The sequence below is a fragment of the Oratosquilla oratoria genome, chromosome 15 (genome assembly GCF_046742065.1).
Source record: "Oratosquilla oratoria isolate Oo_2021 chromosome 15, ASM4674206v1, whole genome shotgun sequence".
Lineage (NCBI taxonomy): Eukaryota > Metazoa > Arthropoda > Malacostraca > Stomatopoda > Squillidae > Oratosquilla > Oratosquilla oratoria.
The window spans coordinates 18,388,175-18,395,352 of record NC_134791.1 but is presented as its reverse complement, the minus strand read 5'-3'; positions in this window follow the sequence as shown (position 1 = coordinate 18,395,352).

The following is a 7,178-nucleotide window of genomic DNA, read 5'->3' as shown; positions in this document are numbered from 1 at the left end:
TTTCCACATGTACTCATAAGGGCCTGTGTGACATCCCACTAAAACTATAAAAAAAAAAAAAAAAAAATGAAAAAAATGAAAAAAAAAAGTGTGTGTGTGTGTGTATGTGTGTCAAAATGCACTTTAAACAATTTACCATCTGCCTTTTAACCGTCTCCCGAGTCCCCATCACACCACCTGCCCGCCCTCGGGCAAACACCTCTCCACCTCTCCAGCGACACCTGCACTACCGTCGTCATCATGTCCAAGCTTCTAATCCATTGGCACCTGCTTTAACGAACCTCATGGCACCTGCTATAACGATCCTCATGCACCTGCTGTAACGATCTCGTCCTCTGATACTGCAGACACCCGCAACCTCTCCCAGCCCCCCTCCCTTCCCTCCTTTGCACCTGTCGGGGATCTAAGGCAGCGTTTCTCAACCTTAGAGTCCCCCGGAACCCTAAGGTTCCGCAAAAGGTCCCTAAGGGTTCCGCGAGAACAAGTGAGATAAGCTAACGCACTTTTTATTTTTTAATTTCATATACGTAATATAATTAAACACGCACGACATATTCTTGGCTATTGTAATGATGCAATATAGACATCATCTTATCTAACCAATTATTACGATGAAAATAATATGAGAAAGATATAGTATATGCGCTTTTTTTCTTTCTTAAGAAACGCTGATCTACGTGATCTGCCTTTCTCCCCTCCTCCCCCCCACCTCCTTCCCTCATCCCCACTTCCGAGCATCGAAGACATGTTGCACGGAAGCCATTTTGTGGGAATTTTCAATAAATTTGTGTCTGAGAAAAATTTGCTCACATGGTAATGGACACACGAAGAATTATATGTTGCAATGAGCTTGTTTGTGTATATAATAATTCCTCCTTTTTTGTATGAGAAAAATGTAGAAATCCAGATTTCCTTGTGGAAATTTTGTGGAAAAAATCTCACTCATTTGTGGGCATTGGCATAGATCACATTGGCAACCCTGCCGTGGTGTATCGTCGGCGTTATTCACTTCTGTGAAAAGTAAAGACATGTGACACTTACGAAATAAAACTAGGAACACTTGAGAAATGACTGAAAATGTATATAAAACGTGTAGAGTAGAAATAAAACAGAATGTAGCACAACACCAACGTAAAGGTGATTTTAGAAATTATCTTGGAATTCTAAAGAGAATACGAAGCTGTTCTGGAAGCGGACGAACGTGAGAAAACAAAAGGAGAAAGAAAAGTCCAACAAATGATTAGAGTAGAAGGCAGTTAAACGAGGAAGTTGAGGTTGGGGCACGTAATTAATATTATCTAATTGATAATCAATTATGTCTTATTAACATGTTAATAATATATGATAATTAATAATTAATACTAAGGTTCCGGAAAAGATACTTTAAAAGAACGAAGCGTAATAGAAGCACTGAATAGTCATAAGTTGATAAAAAGAAGAAAAAGAAGCAGAAAAGAAAAAGAAGAAGCAGAAGAAAAATAAAAAGGAGAAGAAGAAGAATGGGAAGAAGAAAAAAGGAGAAGAAGAAAAAGAAGAAGAATGAGAAGAAGAAGAAGGAACAGCAGAAGAAAAAGAAAAAGAAGAAGAAGAATGAGAAGAAGAAAAGGACGAAGAAGAAGAAGAATGAGAAGGAGGAGAAGAAGGAGGAGGTGGAGGAGGAGGAGGAGAATGAAGAGAAGAAGAAGGAGGAGGAGAAGTGGATACAGAGACGAAGTCGAAAAATGTCGAAACCACTGATTTTGATGATCAAAGTGTGGAAATGATTAAAGATGGTGATGAATTATGTGGGAGTGATTAAAGGAATAGTGTATCCTTTACAATTTTTGTCATTCTGAACTCTGTTATATTTCGTATCTCTCCACACAGCCATCAAACACATCATAGGCAAGAATTGGTTTACTAATAGGGTGGTCGATGAATGGAATAAACTTAGTAACCATGTAGTAAGCGCTGAAACTATCAGTTGTTTTAAAAAACGATTAGACAACTTTATGGATGGGGACGACAGGTGGTGATGGATACGGAGCTGCCTAGTGTAGGCCTTATGGTCTCTTGCAGTCTCCTTTGTTTTCATGTTCTTATGTTCTTATTCCCACTGTTCCCACGTGACTTCAGCCTCTTGCAGTAATCGTTCAAGTCTCACACCCGTACATAACAGCCGGTACAAGATCTGCTTCATTTATTCTTTACATGGATTCCACTGGCTTCCTTTTATTTCTTTATTCATATCGATCTGCTTCTGACCTAGGGTAGTAGACAAGATGCAGGGATGACCCGTCATCCAGGAGGTGCCAAGATAATAGGGAGGGTAGAGGGTGGAGGGGAGTGGAGTGTATTAGGGATGGAATGGGTGGGAGTGGTTTTTATGTCTTTGTTTTTTGGCTACCTCCCTTGTAAGGGGGAAAAAGCCTTTGGTATATGTATGTATGTATGTATACATATCGATCTCAGAACAAAGCCTATTTTCAAGCCTATTTTCTCTCCTTCCCTCATTCTATGGTCTAACTCTTCCTCCTGTCTTCCAATTTGATGGATTTCAAGTTCCCAAATATCTGTATCATTCTTTCATTTCCTCTCTGTATGTCCTACACCCCTTCTCCATTCTTGGCTAATAAAAAACCTACTTCACTGATACATCAACATTCATTTTCCTTTTCTAACAAGCATTTCCCATACTTAAACCTTCCTATGTCTCTACCAATACAAAAGTATCGTCTGCATATAAAATCCTAATTGATATAAAATTCTACTGATTTTCCTCAAACCTCACGACCCAACTTAAACACTCGCCTTTCTTTCACCATTCCATCCATATACAGGTTAAACAATTACAGCGACATTACACACACCTGCTTCAGAACAACATTTACTTTAAAATTAATATAACTATTGCTATCTAATTTGACGCGAAGTTGGATGTAATCAGAGGGAGGGTCAACCACGAATACATGAATAAAGATTGTTATATTAAATATTTTGCAATACATTTTCATTTGATAACTACTTAAGAACACATCTAGGAATAAGGAAAATGATTGGAAGACCATTGAATATATAAATGCATGTAGACTAATATACTTACAAATGCATTTGGATAAATACGAACATCAATGATTTTCAAAGTTAATCTCTTTAAGAAAAAGTGTCAAAGATTAGATCTTCCAACTCTTATCCATATGCATTCTTGTTATCATATAAAATTGAAGGTTCTAACATGTGAATATACACGTGCACATATACATATGCACGCACACACACACACACACACACACACACACACACACAAGGACTATATACAAACACAACATTCATTTCTTCAATGAATACTTTAATACAATTAACTGTATTATTTTAATAATTAATAATGTTCGACATCTGCTCCTTCTATAAATCACTGGTCGACAAGTCGCAGCTCTGAGTCACGTGTCGACGAGATGAACCACACAAGTCGACTCCGAGGAGGAGGTAGGATCCCACGCGATAAGTTCAAACCAATCAAATGCTCGACTCTCGCTCGACGCCGTAACGGTCAAATCTGCAGCTGCCCGTGACGTCATGTCGCGAAATGCGCGGTGTTGTGTTGCTGAAGGGAGGGTGCATGGAGAAGAGATGACGAAAGAGAAGGGAAATGAACAAATTGGATGACTGTCGATATAAATTGTAGTTTATCATCTTTTCAATCTTTACGGGCAATCTCTTGCCAACAATTCAGGTGAGTGGATGACGAAAGGAAGATGAGGATTTTGGGGGGAAATGTGAAAACAAATTAATAGACAAATAAATGAGCAGAGGCAGAATATACACAAAACAGGTAAAGACATGAACAAAGGAAAATGGGAAATTGTAAAGAAAAAATAAAAATAAATATATGAAGGACAAGAAGATAAAAAACGAGAAACAGCGGGAATTATATTTTTTCATTGAGTAATGAAGACATAAATAGTAACAGAAAAAAGAAAAGAAGAAAATTAGTAAATTGAAACGAGACCTAAAGTTCATAAAAAATGAAGGAGACTGCAAGAGACCATAAGGCAAAAGCTATGGAGTGGAAACAGGAATGCGAATGAGAGGAAAATAAAAAGATGGTGGAAAGGAAGAAGAAGCGAAATAAAGAAGAGGAAGAAGAATAGAAGACGATTAACGGTGGCAGTGGAAGGTATATCCGTGAGCTTTTGTTGTTTTTGTTGTCAATGTTGTTGGAAGTGATGTTGGTATTCCTTTACTTAATGACTAGTAATTGTGGTCATTTACCAGTGATGATGACAACAGTGTTGGAAAAGATGAAGGTAAAGAATTGTTAGTATTGGTGTTGTAAATGCTGGCATTGATGAAAAAAAATATGATGGCGACAATGGTAGACAGGGATGTGGTGATTATAGTGATGATGATGATGATGATGATGATGATGATGATAGTGATGATGATGATGATGATGATGACAGTGGTGGCGGTGATGATGATGATGACAGTGATGATGATGATGATGATAGTGATGATGGTGGTGATGACAGTAGTGGTGATGATGACAGTGGTGACGATGATGATGATGATGATGATAATGATGATGATAGTGGTGGTGATCATGATGATGATAGTTATGATGATGATAATCATGATGATGATAGTCATAATGATGACGACAATGATAATGAAAATGTACATTAATTGTGATAATAGTTGTGACGGGCTTGTTGGTGTTGAAAGTGACTACAGTTCTCATAACTTTGGTGGTGATAGCGGTGGTGATGAATGGTGGAGAATGTGGTGTTGGTGACGAGGAGTACTGTACACGACATACAAATGGGGGAGGAGGGCCTGTTGGAGAGAACACAGAGATAACACAATAGAGAAAAGGGAACGGAAATGCATAGAGGATGGGGAGGACGAAGAGGAGAGCGAGATGGAAGAGGAGGACGAAGAGGAGGGTGAGAAGGAAGTTGAGGAGGAAGAGAAGGAGGAGGGGGAAGAGAAGAAGGAGGAGGAGGAAGAGAATGAGGAGGAGGAGGAAGAGGAGGAGGAGGAGAACGAGGAGCAAGAGGAAGAGGATAAGAAGGGGAGGAGGGAGAGAAGGAGGAGGGGGAAGAGGAGGAGGAGGAGGCGGAGGAGGAGGAGCGGAGGAGGAGGAGCGGAGGAGGAGGGGTAGGAAGAGAAGGAGGAGGGGAGGAAGAAGAGTTGGAGTAGGAGGAGAGGAATAGAAAGAGGAAGAGAAAGAAAACGAGAAAGAGGAGAAGGCTAGGAGGAGGAAAAGGGTGAAGAGTTGGATGAGGAGGTGGATAGGAGGAGGAGGAGGAGAAGAGTTTAGTGGGAGCAGAAGTAGGAAGAAGAGGAGGAATTGGAGAGCGAATAGGAGTTGGAGGAGTAGGAGGAGGAGTTGGAGGAGGAGGAAGAGTTGTGGGAGGAGGAGGAGGAGTTGTGGGAGGATGAGATGGAGGTGATGGCGGAGGAGGAGGAAGAAGCAGAAGAGGATCACGGATAGGAAAAAGAGACATAGGAGAGGAGGAGGAAATATAGAGAGGAGTGGGAAGAAGAGGAAAAGGAGGAAAGAGTAGAGGGACTGGAAAAAGAGGAAGAAGAGGAAAAAGAGAAAGAGGAGGAAAAAGAGGAAGACATGGAAGAATTGGAGGAAAAGGAGGAAAGAGTGGAGGGACTGGAAAAGAAGGAAGAAGAGGAAAAGGAGGAAGAGGAGGAAGAAGAGGAAAAAGAGGAAGAAGAGAAAGAAAAAGAAAAGGAGGAAGAGGAGGAAAAAGAGGAAGACATGGAAGAATTAGAGGATGAGGAGTGGAGGGATGAGGAATGAAATGAGGAATTGAAGGAATACGAAGAGGGTGAAGAAACCAATTAAGATGAGGAAGAAGGAGAAAATGGAAATAAGTAGGAGGAGGAAAACAAGGAAGAAAAAGTGGTGATGGTGGTTGATGATGTGGTAGTGGTGGTGATGGTCTTGGTGGTGGTGGTCGTCGTCGTCGTCGTTGTCTTGGTGGTGGTCGTCGTCATCCTGGTCATCGTTGTCTTCGTCTTGGTCGTCGTCATCTTGGTCGTCGTCGTGGTCATCGTTGTCGTCGTCTTGGTCGTCATTTTGGTGGTCGTCGTCGTCGTCTTGGCGGTGGTCGTCGTCTTGGTCATCGTCATCGTCGTCTTGGTCGTCGTTATCGTCGTCTTGATGGTCGTCGTCATATTATTCCTTATGACCGTGATTACCGGAATCGTCGTCACGGTCGTCGTCGTCGGCAGACGAGGAAACAGGAAGAGAGGCAGAGACTGAGAAGGGAGGGGAGGGGGGAGGGTAGGAGGGGGAGGGGGAGGGGGGAGGGGGAGAGAATTAGGAATGAAAGAGGTAATTCATGGTAGCGAGGCTGTCGGTCCGGGCCAAGGGAAGAATCTCAGTATGAATAGGGATTACGGGACGGAGATGTCAGACCTCCAATTCGCTTCCTGGACCCGATGCAAATGGACCCAAAAGACGAAGAAACACTTACGCAGGTAATGTCGAAGAGAACGTTGGGCAGGTGGGGGAAGGGGGGTAAGGGGGGAAGGGGGGAGGAAGTGGTCGTGGAGGGAGAGGTGTAAGACCTGGTTGTTATTGTTGTTATTGATGTAGCTGTTATTGTAGTTGTTATTGTTGTTATTGATGTAGCTGTTATTGTAGTTGTTAATATGTTATTGATGTTAAACCATGTACATGTACGCAGCGAGACCGGCAGAGCGGAGGGAAGAGAGGGGAAGGAAAGGAAAGGAAAGGAAAGGAAAGGAAAGGAAAGGGAAGCGGAGGAAAGGGAACACGCCATCCAACCCAATCCAATCGAAATTCCCCTTACGTGTTTTGATTCTCATGTCGACCAACTAACTCACAAGATTTTTTTTAGTACAAATGAACTGTCATTGTTATGACTGAGGGTGATGCAATTTTATTATTACTCTCTTTCCGTTCTCTCTTTCTCTCTCTCTCTCTCTCAATATCTCTCTCCGTTCTCTCTCTTTCTCTCTCTTTTGTGTGAGTATTTGTGACTATATCTTTATCTGTATATCTTTCTGGCCTCTGTATTTTTCTGATTTAATTCCTTGTATGAGCACATCAAATCAAGTGCAGCACATTAACCACTTGTGTAGAAAAACTTCATATGCAATATCTTTATACGTTTGCTACAAATATTTTCATCAATTTTCTATTCATGTCTACT